We start from the raw sequence: 13,609 nt of genomic DNA on the forward strand, positions 1-13,609 counted from the left end.
CATATGGTACCTAGGTACCCATCGCATAGGGGTTCCGGGGGATCCCTATGAGCTGCAGCATTTCTTCTGCCACCTGTAGGGAGCCCATGCAAAGGCTTCTACAGGACTTCCATTGCAGCCTGTGTGAAAAGGTGCATGCACCCTTTCACTGCCATTTACACTGCACCAGGTCACTTATAAGTCACCCATACAGCAGATATTCTATCCCTGTGTGTGAGGGCACCCCTGCACTAACAGAGGTGCCCCCACAAACTCCATGACCATTTTTCTGGACTTCGTGAGTGCTCAGACGCCATTTTACACGTGCACTGGACATAGGTCACTACCTATGTACAGCTTCACAATGGTAACTCCGAATATGGCCATGTTTGGTATCAAACATGTTGAAATCATACCCCAAAGCTTTTGACGCATTGGTTGTATGAGTTCATGCACTCTGGGGGCTCCTTAGAGGACCCCCAGTACTGCCATAGAACATTCTGAGGTTTTCCAGGCAGCCCCAGCTGCTGCCACCTCACAGACAGGTTTCTGCCCTCCTGTTGCTCAAGCAGCTCAAGGCCAGGAAGGCAGAACAAATAATTTCCTTTGGGAGAAGGGTATTACACCCTCTCCCTTTGGTAATAGGTGATACAGGCATGGGAGGGGTAGCCTCCCAGAGCCTCTGGAAATGCTTTGAAGGGCACAGATGGTGCCCTCATTGCATAATCCAGACTCCACTGGTTCAGGGACCCCCAGGGGTGGTGCTCAGAGCTCCTCTAAAGTGTCCCTGGGTTTTGCCATCTTGGATTCCAAGTTGGCAGGGCACTCTGGGAGCATCTGAGTGGCCAGTGCCAGCAAGTGATGTCAGAGCCCTCCCCTGATAGGTGCTTACCTGTTTAGCTGACCAATCCCCCCTTTCAGGGATATTTAGGGTCTCTCTCTTGGGTGGCTCTTCATATTCGGATTACAAGACTCCAGTAGGAATCCTCTGCATCCTATACTTCACCTTCTTACCGAAGAAACTGCTTCTGGCCCCTCCAGGAACTCTACAAACTGCAACAAAGAAGCAAAGATGACTTCTGCAACATTGTATCTTCAGCTCCTGCCTGAAAATCCAACTGTTTCCAGGTTGTGCATCCTCCAAGGACTGGCTGTCTTCAGCCTGCACCAGAAGAATGAAAGAATCTCCCTAGAGGTGAAGGAGTAACTTCTCTGCTTCAGCAGGCACCCCTCTGCAGTGACGACTGGTGGTGTTGGTCCCCTCTCCTGAAGAAGTGCATGGATCCAGCAACACTGGTGGTGGACTGAAGTGGTCCAGACGGTCCTGACGTCTAACTGTCCAACCTTGGGGGAGGTAAGAGCTTGCCTTCCCACGCAAAACAGTACTCCCATGCACCAGGTGTTTTGCATTTGCCAAGGCTTGTTGGCATCCTTCCATGAAGTTCTTAGTGCACCTTATAGCTCCAGCCCACAGCACTCTATCCTGTGACGCACAGCTTCCTGAGTGGTTCTCTGGCAGCATGGGATCCCTTTGTGTAGTGCTGCATGGGCCTCCTTTTGCACCTTCTTTGTCCCCATGCTGTGGGACTCCTGTGCACTGCCTGGTCTTCTGAGGGCTCTTTAAGTTGCTTAGAGCCTCCTCTGGCTCCCCCTCCTGGGTAGAGTCCACCAGGTCCCTCTTGGTTCTGGCCAGCGCCATTTTCCGCTAATTGCGTGTTTTGCATGTGCCAAGGTTTGTTGGCAGAATACAGCAACGCAAACCAGACTTCATTCATCCTTATACCGTGGGACATCTTCTGCACCAACCAGGAATCCACATCTGTCTTCTTGGGTGCAATACTGACTGTCGTTCCTCACCGTTGGTTCCTCATTTGTACCTTCATCCGGGTTAGCATGAGGTCCTGTTCGCCATGGACTCTTCAGTGCTTCTTGGGCTTGGTCTCCTTCTTCCACAGGACTTCAGGTCCAGGAATCCATCATTGGTATCTTGCAGTCTCTTTTGCTTCTTGCATAATCTTCTTTTTTGTTTTCTTGTGTGTTCTAGGGAAGTCACTTTGTTTTACTCCTGCTTTCCTGGGCTCTGGGGAGGGTTCTATTACTCACCTTTGGTGTTTTCTGAAACTCCCAGCGCCCCTCTACACACTACACTTGCCTAGGAGAGAAACCGACTTGCGCATTCCACTTTCTTAGTATATGGTTTGTGTTCCCCCAGGCCCATATCCAACTATTGTGATTTTCACTATTTGCACTGTTTTCTAACGGTTTTTACAGCTATTTCTGCATACTTGTGTATATAATTTTTGTATTACTTACCTCCTAAGGGAGTGTAGTGTCTATGGTATTTTTGGCATTTGTGTCACCAAAATAAAGTACCTTTATTTTTATAGCACTGAATATTTTCTTTCGTGTGTATGAGTATTCTATGACTACAGTGGTATTGCATGAGCTTTGCATGTCTCCTAATTAGCCCTTGGCTGCTCATCCACACTACCCCTAGAGAGCCTGGCTTCTAGACACTGTCTACATTTTACTAATAAGGGATAACTGGACCTGGTATAAGGTGTGAGTACCTTAGGTACCCACTACAAACCAGGCCAGCCTCCTACATTTACCTAGTGGCAGTCACCACTAGGTAGTTATAGTTAGGACCTAGTTTCTATAGAAAAACTTTTTTTGCTTTTATAATAACTTTGGAGTCAGTTGATGAATCTTCACAAACGTTTCCCATAAATAATTATGCTTCCATCAGCTGCTGTTTGGAAAGTTTCGGGGTGATCCATTGGGGGGGGGGGCGAGAAAAAGGGGGTCCCCAAAACGTTTTTTTCCCCATTCATTTTTCCAAAGTGATTTTGAAATGCGATAGTGCCCAAACAACTGGACAGAATTACACCAAATTTGGCAGAAAGGTAGCTCTTGGTCCAGAATGTCTCCTTTTTTGTTATTTAGCATAAATCTGTTTAGTTGTTTTTAAAATATTAAAGAAAAAGCAAAATTGGATATATAGGGATGCGAAAGCTGCACAAACCCTCCCGATCTCATGCTGAGACCAGTTTGGCTCTCAACACTTCTATAAGGAAGTCTAAGCAGCCATCTTGGGACTCAGCTTCAGCTGATTCCCGGGAAAAAAAGATGTAAAAAAACAAAAGTGGCCAGGGTAGGAACACCCTGACCCTTTAGATCTGGTGCTGGGGACACCCCTCCCCCAAAGATAAAAAGCATTTTAAAAAAAGTTTCACTGCAAATAGCGGCACATCCACGGATCTGGTGAAATGTTTTGGAAAAAAAAAGGCTCGGACTCCTGCACTTGTTAATTCTCAAGCCCCCGGGTGGGCCAAGTCCCAGGGGTATTGCCATCTTTATGCAGGGGGCCACCCGCACCCCCGCCCGCTGTTGTGAAGACAGTCACCTCCTCGGTGCAAATATTTAATCGAACCCCGGGGACTGCCACCACCCCAGAGCAAATATACAATGGAATGCGGGGGGACACCCGGCCCGCCCACAGCCCTGGGTACCACACCTCAGCAGAGCTTTAAACAATTACAACAGGGGGGCTGCCAGGCCACCTGCATCCCCAGGGACTGCCACCTCCCCGGGGCTAATGACAAAGTAAATGTAGGCGGGCCGCCCAACCCCCTCCCAGCCCTGGGACCCCCACCTCCCTGGGGCCTAAAATTAGCACCCCCACCATGCACAGTTTTGTCCTCTATAATTTAACTGCAAATGTTACATTGATATTATGAATGATGTTAATAAAGATGTCATAAATTATGTAATATGTGGGGGTAGTTAGCAGTGCATGGTGAGGGTGCACATTATAGTTACCTTAGGGCACATGCTATAGTTACTTTAGCTAACCGTAACTATAACTGCTGAATTTCTATGGTTGTATGTAAGTAATTATAGAACCTAACTAGAACGCCCCTATAACCTTTGTCTTTTTTAGTGAGTTTCTATGTTTTTTAATTGCAATTGTGTGTGTGTGTGTATATATATATATATATATATATATATCGCTTATTACCCCTGACGAGGCGTTGAAGCACTATTCAGCAAATAGCACGCTACTCCAGCACCCAAAAAGGATTAGTGGTGTATTAGTATAGGGAAATACGAGTTATTTTGAGCAGTGTGTGAAATTGAACAAGGGATCGGACTTTGGCTCAGAAGTCACTGGCAGGGAGCAATGGCTTGATCCTCCTACCAATGTGTACATTTCGAGCAAGGACCTTGGTCTTTACATTTTTCTTGAAGGTGAGATAACTGCCTATATTGAAACTAAGGGGCATAGCGCTGGATGATATGGAAGGCGAGAAGCTACTAAGATTCATACTCTGAACCCAAAGATTAATGTGACTGAATGTGCTTTCACAACCAAATTTAGTCTTTGTCAAAATTAGTTTTTGACTGAGGGCAGACATCCATGTTTGGATCAAGTCAAGGCAGGTTTTGAGGTGATTAAGGTCATTGGCAAATGACCCCTTGTTATACAGTGCATCTTGTGGTGTCATAAAGAGTGTATAGAATGGTAGATGGGGGCACACATTGAGCCCTATCCCATGCTGCAAATTACTGGAAGGCTCGAAGATCTTTAAGGCGCCAGTCGGATATTCTGCTGTGTCCGAGAAAGATGGTGAACCTTTTCATGCTAATCTCTGTGTAGGCAATGCACAGTGAGTATCTAGGAGACTGGTAATCAATGGTGAGGCAAAATTCACACAGGAGAGCATGATGAGGCAGAGGGTGCTGTTAAACTAATAGCACTGTCCATAACCCACCCAACAGCAGCCTTAAATGCCTGTTGGAGATTGTGCCTATTAAGGTTTTGTTGAGGCTGGATGGAGACTGTTTAATTAATGATTTTTTCATGAAGGCAAAATAAGTTGGATCTTATGGCTTATAAGGATAGAAGTAGCTTGTCTTGATCTCCATGAAGACAAGGCTTAAGGTCATTTTTAGGAAAAATGGAAAGGAACCCACCATGAGTATTGGTGTGTGAAGTAAGGTGGCCCTGGAGGTGGCTAAGGTTTTGCTGGTGCACCTTTGCCTTATTATAGTTACTTTTTCAATACAATATTAGATGATGTCAGTGGATTATTGTACAAGATGTGAGACAACAGTGTGTTAATGTGATATTTGACAGCTCTGAAAAGTTTCTTGCTTTGCGTTTTGACTTAAATGGGCTGCAGGTGAGCCAACTTTAGCTTTGATGTTATGCTTGTGTTATGCTTCAATGTAATCACAAGAGTCTTCAGTACCCAGCCTCTGGCTAGACGTGCCAAGACACCAAACGACTATCCATTCATTTGATGACTGACAGAAATGAGCTACTAGGTAACTTAAGACAAGCAGAGGATGGCACAGGAGAGGGAGACACTTGTGGGCGAGGCAAAGAGGAAGGAAGGAAAAACTTGAAAAGCACAAGAAGAGGAAAAGAAGATGGATGGTTAGGAACAAGGGAGGGGCACAAGTGAAATTAAAAGTGAAAGAAGGAGGAGAATAGTGCTAGCATATTAAGAGTGAGAAAGACAATTTGGTTTCATTTGAAAGTGGTTTGACATTTGTTAGACTTTTCATCCTTGGTGTGGTCTCCCTTAACTTTTTGCCTCTGTTTCCCAGGTTGTTGATGTGTGCTGGACTTTGTTTTTGCTGTTTTTGTTACTCTGGGCACTTTCCCACTGCTAACCAGTGCTAAAGTGCAAGTGCTCCTATACAAAATGTGTATGTAATTGGTTCATCCATGATTGGCATATTTGATTTACTGGTAAGTCCCTAGTACAGTGCACTAGAGGTGGCCAGGGCCTGTAGATCAAATGCTACTAGTGGGCCTGCAGCACTGGTTGTGTCACCCACAATAGTAGCTATGTAAACATGGCTCAGACCTGCCACTGTCATGTTTGTGTCTGCAGTTTTAAACTGCCAATTCGACTTGGAAAGTGTACCCACTTGCCAGGCCTAAACCTTCCCTTATCTTACATGTAAGGCACCCCTTATGCAGGCCCTAGGTAGCCCCAGGGGCAGGGAGCAGTGTAAGTTTAAGGTAGGCCATATACTAAAGTGTTTTATATGTTCTAACAGTGAAATACTGCTAAATTCGGTTTTCACTGTTGCAAGGCCTATCCCTCTCATAGGTTAACATAGGGGCTGCCTTTAAATATGATTAAAGTGTAGATTCCCTTTGGGAGCGGATAGACATGTGGAGTTTAGGGTCTCTGAGCTCACAATTTAAAAATACATCTTTTAGTAAAGTTGATTTTGAGATTGTGTGTTTGAAAATTTCTACTTGCACCTCTGTCTAGAGAGAAAGTGACACAAAGGGATCTGGGGTGTAGCCTGCATATCCTGATGAGCCATCTGTGCAAGGAGGGAGGGGAGAAGTGGTCACTCACACCTGAAAGGGCTGTGCCTGCCCTCACACAATGCAGTCTCCAACAACCCCCTGGTGGGTGTCTGGTGCCTCGCCTGGGCAAGGCAGGATTTCACAAACAAGAGAGACTTTTCTTTGAAGTAAGCCTACTTCAAAGGGCAAAATGGGTATAAGAAGGGCATAAGAAGGGCACCCAAAACCACAGACTTTATAACACTTCTGGAAACCAAGAGGAACCTCTGCCTGGAGAAGAGCTGAAGAGCTGAGGAAGAAGAGCTGCCCTGCCTGTGACTGTGCTTTGTGGAGTTATCCTGCAGTTGCTGCTTCTGCCTGTGCAAGAGGACAAAGACTGGACTTTGTGTGCCTTCCTGCTTGTGAAGAACTCTCCAAGGGCTTGAAATTGAGCTTGCCTCCTGTTGCTGAAGTCTCAGGGGCAGCAAAGACTTCTCTCGGTCAGCACCTGGAGCCTCTGCGAGACTCCTGCCCTACCAAGTGGTGCCATATCCAGTTCCTGGGGCCTTGAAAAGTGAAGCTGGCAGAACAAAGTTGGAAATCCACGCACAGACCGCCATGCAGGACAATTTGCGACGTAACCTCCTAAGCGCAGTTGACAAAATGACACGTCGCTGGCTTCGCGGCTGAAATCGACACTCCGTCTGTAGCGTGGCTGGGAAATCGAAGCACGCAGCTGGAGAAATGACATGAGGCATCACTGACGGAGGCTGCAACAACGCAACATTACTGGGTGTGGGAAAACAATGAAAGCTTGCCCGGACCCGAGGTGTTTTGTCTGGATCGATGCATCTCTCTCTTGCGGGGAAGTAAATGACACACACCGATCGGACTGGAGAAGGAGACACGATGCACAACCTCACTTGCGGATGATAAATTGATGCACCACTAATCTTCTTCGATGCACACTCGCCTGTGTGTGTTATTTAGACGCGACCCAGGTACATTTTCACGCTAACAGTATTAGCGTTGTGTTTAAAAGGACCTGCAGACTCTTTTTGCATTTTAATTAATAACTTGAATTGTGTACGTTGGGTTTTTGTCGTTTGGTCTTGTTTCATTCAGATAAATATTCTCTATTTTTCTCAACCTGTTTTATGTCATTTTGTAGTGTTTTCATTAAGTTACTGTGTGTGTTGGTACAAATACTTTACACCTAGCACTCTGAAGTTAAGCCTGCCTGCTCGTGCCAAGCTATCAAGGGGGTGAGCGGGGGTTAGCTGAGGGTGATTCTCTTTTACCCTGACTAGAGTGAGGGTCCTTGCTTGGACAGGGGGTAACATGACTGCCAACCAAAGACGCAATTTCTAACAACATTGATCTGAATATCTATAGAAGACTAAGAGAACTGTGGAATACACATTTGTTTGAGACATTGCTTATGCACAAAAATTAGGAATAATAAAAAAAAACAGCTGCCCACTAGCAAAAGGCAAGAAGTGTTTGTACATGCAAGCCTTGCTATAGCTGCTTATGAACGACCGAAGAGTTGAAGAGCACCTGCAGTATTTGCAACAGTGTTACAGAGTTACTCAATGCACATGCATTTCTAATATTCCCAGATCACATTAAAAAAGGTCTTCCAAAAATGGGGTGCTTCATGAATTCTGTAGAGATACAAGGCTCTCAGCAGGTCTAATTGTTCAGGGGATAGTAACGTGCCTCTGTGTTATTATAACAATCCTTCTACACTGAACAAGTGGTAAATGTTTTCCTCTAGGATTGGGGAAAATCAGGGAAGAGCACCATATTAAAAATGGTTCTACACTTTGTTGCTGCCATAATCGTATCCAAGATTACATTATCCAGTTGGATTATTCAAGTGAGCTGGATGCCAAATTATGACCCTTACAATGGGATACTGCCGAATCAGGATTGTCTCCCTTCAAACAGTTAAACGTATCCCCCAAGTTCAAGTGTATTTGGATTACGTGGACATGTATATTTCTCAAGCCTGATTTGAAAAAAGTTGACAGTATATTTGGATATGTTACACAACGATGAACAGAACACGGATCACTTTTTTTTTTATTGATGCCGTCAAGTTCCCACTTTATATCAACGAAATATATCCTTTGACAAAGTAACCTTTGCCATTTAGAAAAAGGATTCAGTAAATCATGCTACCATGCTTTGTAGAGAGGTTATTCAATTGCGTAGAAAGATATATTTATCTACAACAGGGGAATCAATACTAAAGTTAAGTATATATGCACAATCGTAAATGGTGGATTTCTTTCCTCAGTAATTGAGCTACATCTGCTGTACCAGTCCAGTCCAATGACTTAAAAAAACATTCTACCACTACGTGCCCCACTGTTGCAAAGCAACCACTAAGTTACTACCATGTTACCTACAAGTGGAATCTTGCAGTACCGCTATAATGTTCATTGAGTGAAAATTAAAGTTATTGATGTCCTTGTCAAATCACAATACTTAGTTACCCTCAATCATTAAATTTCAAAAGCTGCCATGTGAATGACTGCCACTTTGACATGTAAGCAGCTAGGAATAAACCCCCTGAGCTGCAGAATCCACCTATGTCTTGTGCCTTGCTGACCTAGCAGACTGGAACAGACTGCTTCTTCCCTGGCATGTAGTTGAGCTGATACATGGTTGGTCCTCTCTTGTAGAATGGAAAGCCTAAAGAATTTAAAACAATATCTGTAGATAGTGAACAGCAAATGTGTACACATTTACATTTCGAAGTTAAAAACACAGCACGGGTGCGTTCTTTGTAGTGTTCTGTTATTGGGAAACGGAAGGTTTACAATCAAACACTTCTTGGTGACTTCAACATCATTTGTGACAGCAGAGGTTTTACCTCTTGCTCCCTGACTGGAGAAGCCATTCACAAACAGGGGCTTACATCCTATGTGGCTACCATACAAAACACGTTCTAGTCGCCGCATGGCACTGAATTCTCCTCATGCAACGCAGGAGGGCGACATCACAAACCAATGGTAAGCGCCACCTTGGCTGAAAAAGCAGGTCTGGCCTGCATCTGACAATCACATGGTACTCTACTTACCTTCAAAAAACTATTTTATTCTATAAACGTACAAAGTTATAAGTTAAATATCCTGACACCCCAAGCACCTCACTTTCTTGACCTTTATGTCATGGGAAGAACGCAAGAGGTTTAAGAGTGGACAAATAAGGCTGCTCGTTTTGAGTTTCTTACCCTTGTAAGAGAACCAGCAATGGCAGAGGGTTGGTTTATTTCTGGTCGTTGATAGATTTGATGGAACTGCGCTAAAATGTTTAGGACAGACTGAGATGTCCTTTTGCTTCCTGTATTGAGTTACTCATTAAATGTAAAAACCAGCGGAATGAATACCTACTGTTTCTGGTGTATTAGCTACAAAAAGTACAGAGACACTTTGCACAGTGAGGCGTTTTCCCTACAAGTCCCTGAGCGGACACTTCCAAAGCGATAAGGCTTGGAGTGAGGGATTAGGGCGGAAGAGGCATTAGTATTCTTAGCGACTGTGGAGAAGAGGATTTGTATCGGTTTAGGGAGCGTGGTGATTTTATTAAGAAATGCATCTTAACAGAGAATTGCAAGCGTTCTTATTGTAGACTAGAGTGTCAGATCTTGTACCATAGTGTGGTTTCCCACCATCACCTGCACAATGCCACTCTCCTTCACTTCCTCTTGAGGAGCCCTGCCTCTGAAGAGCTGGTAGTGCTGGTAGTGCTCGTTCTGCAAGCTCACCTCTTCCCGTGCTCCTAGACCCACAGTGCACTGGTACTCACAGACCTGGGCAAGCTGCTCCTGGTGCTCATGGACCAGGTGCTGGGCCTGCTGCTCCTGCTCCAGGGACAAATGCTTGCAGAGCTACTGCAGCCTGCCACCCGCATTACCCTCTTGCTTATTGTGCAGGAAGCCCAGAGGGGGTTTGCAGAACTGTGAGCTTCTTCAGGATCATCTCATTGCAAAGTAGACTGGGAGGTGGCCAAAGCTGGTGACTGGAGTCACATGGCTGAACAGCATGCCAGAGGGGAGACAGGCGTCATGGCCCACGTTACGCTGGGCCCCTCACCTTGCTCTGCCCCTTAGTGCTGAGAATAGCAGATACAATGGGGCACCTGGTGGGAGCTCACTACTGGGCCCTTGTGTAGCATCCCGCAAACGGATAAGTCTGTTTGTGTCCTTCTTCTCCACGGATGCTCCTTGCCTGCTAGTGTGCATGTGTGATGTGGGCCTGGAGTGTGCACACCTCCCCCCCCCCTTAGCTGTCACTGCACTGTTAGAACGAGGCCTGGAGATCCATAATAGAATTAACATGCAGCCATTTAGATCTCAGCACGAGAAATCTGGGATATGCAGCCATAGATATCTATATTTCTTTTCCGTTTAATATCGCTAAAACTACTGAACAGGTTTATATAAAATAACAACAAGGGTGCTTTCTGGACCAAGAGCTACTCTTCTGCCACATTTGATGTAATTCTGTCCAGTGGTTCGGGCTATAGTCTTGTCTGAGATCTCCATGGGAAATAACATAGGAAACACACTTTTATTGACCCTCCCTTTTTCTCAGCCCCTTCTTGACGGATCTCCCCAAAGCTTTCCATGCACAACAAGACCCTAGGGGGCACTCTTTTTTGGGGAAATTTCATGGAGACTTGTTAAACAGTGCCACAGATATAGCCAAGTCAAAGAATGTTTTTCCTATGGAAACTAGGTCCTAACTGTAACTATCTTCTGGCGATATCTATCTATCTATCTATCTATCTATCTATCTATCTATCTATCTATCTATCTATCTATCTATCTATCTATCTATCTATCTATCCACTTAAAAATCCAAAGGCTACAGGGAGGTTAGAGATAGGCTCACATTTTAAACATATAAAACAATAGAAATTCAGCAGTTATAGTTACAGTTATTTCAAGTAACTATAACTTGTGCCCTAAGGTAACTATAATTTGCGCTCCCGCTATGCACAGTTTTTTCCTCAAAGAAACTACTGCAGATAATACAATGAGATTATGAATAATGCAGCCAATCCCTGATAACAACCCAACCTTGCATTGTGCATGGCCAGGGTTGGCTGCAGGGCCTGGCTCAAGGCCAACCCCTATAACCACCCAACTCCGTGCCATGCACTGCCTTTGGCTGTGCACGGGAGGGGTTGGCCACAAGGCCTGGCCTATAGCCAAGCCTTGCGGCCAACCCCATATAACCACCCAGAGAGTTTTTCTAGACTTTGATGAATGATATTTTTAGAATTAGATATTTTAGGATAAATTGAAAAGAAAACTGTATTTGTCAAACAAAAAGAGTGTGATCGCATTTCGGGATATACGTTAAATATTTAAATATTAAATACCTAGATATGAAAGTTACATATTCAATAAAAAAATTAAAAAAAAGGCTACAGGGGCATTATAGTTAGGCCCACATTTTAAATTTACAAAACCATAGAAATCCAGCAGTTATAGTTACAGTTATTCCAAGTAACTATAACTTGTGCCCTAAGGTAACTATAACTTGCACCCTCACCATGCACAGTTTTTTCCTCAGTTTACTACAAATATTAGTGACTTTATCAATGATGTTGTCAAAGATGTCTTGAGTGTTGCAATATGTGGGATAATTAGCAGTGCATGGCGAGGGCGTGAATTCTAGTTACCTGTGGCCAAGATCTGTGGCCACCCCTATATAACCATCCAACCCCGTGCCATGCACGGCCTTTGCCCATGTTTGGCAGGGGGTTGGCTGCAGGGCCTGGCCTGAGGCAAATCTCCTATAACTACCCAACTCTGTGCCATGCACAGCCCTTGGCAGTGCATGGGGGGTTTGGCTGAAAGGCCTGGCTGAGACCAACCCCCTTTAACCACCCAGAGAGTCTTTCTAGACTTTGATGAATGCTATACTTAGAATAAGATATTTTATAACAAATAGAAATGAAAAATGTATTTGTCAAGTAAAAAGAGTCCCCTGGGCTATCCATGGCTCCACAAGGGAGGGCCACATGGACCCCTTCCAATGTTTATTTCAGATCCGGGGAAGTGGTGGTCCCTGGGGCACAGGAGGGGGGAGAGACGGACCCCCTACATTATGTTATTTAAGCCCTGGGGAAAGAATGGTCCCCGAGGCTGCAAGGGGGCATCCAGGCCCCCTCACTTTCATTAAAGATATTTTGCCCCAGGGAGGTGGTGGTCCCTAGGGTGTGGGAAGTCCCAGCGGGCCTGCCTGCATGCTTATTTTACAGTGTCCTATGGAGGTGGTGGTTCCTGAAGCCCTAGAAGGTGGACCCTGCGCCCCTTCTATATTTTCACAATGCCACTGGGATTTGGCCCATCCCAGGACAAAAATAAAAGCAAGAGCAGGAGGCTGTGCATGCTTTTTAAAAAAAAATCACAGCCAAATTTGTAAATAGTCGCAGTTTTCACCATGATTTTAAAAAAATGCTTTCTAACGCTTGAGGGTCCCTGGGAGGACCTCTGCACAAAATATAGAGGGTAAGGTAACAGTACCCCACCCCCTTTCCTTTTCTTTTACATTTTCTTGAGACCGCTGAAGCCAAGTCTCTAAATGGCTGCCAACACTTCCTCATTGAAGAGTTGGCAGCCAAACAGATTTCTGCATGAGATCGTCTGTATTCGAGATGTTATCGCAACCCTATTCACATTTGGATTCCCTTTAATTTCTCCCGAACTACTGTATAGATTTACATCAAATAATAAAACAGCTCATCTGCAGACCAAGAGCTAACTTTCTACCAAATTTCGTGTAATTCCGTCCTGTGGTTTGTGCTGTAGACATGTCTAAAGAGTCTATGGGAATTGACAGTGGAAACACCCTTTTTTTTACCCTCCCCCCCTTTTTCTCAGCTCCTCCTTGACTAATTACCCTAAAACTTTTCATGCATGACAAGGATCTTGGGCAAACTTTTTGTGGGAAATTTTGTGAAGATTCATCAAACGGTGCCAAAGTTATAGGCAAGTCAAAAAACGCTTTTTCTATGGAAACTAAGTTCTAACTATACGGTGGTTAATGCTAACAAAATCGCACATCTGAAACCGAGAGCAACAAAGTTCGTATAGAGAATGTCGAATACTGGAGAGGTTGCCAGCCTGGTGTAGATACCCAACCACCATGGGTACCAGATGCACATAACACAGAAAGTGTCACAAAGGATCCTCCTATGTTGTGTGCTGTATATACAAGATGAAAACAAAGCAAAACCAGGGCACTCCAAATATTAAGTCCACGATGCAAGATAGATTGCAGAGTTCTT

The sequence above is a fragment of the Pleurodeles waltl genome, chromosome 11, assembly GCF_031143425.1.
Source record: "Pleurodeles waltl isolate 20211129_DDA chromosome 11, aPleWal1.hap1.20221129, whole genome shotgun sequence".
Classification (NCBI taxonomy): domain Eukaryota; kingdom Metazoa; phylum Chordata; class Amphibia; order Caudata; family Salamandridae; genus Pleurodeles; species Pleurodeles waltl.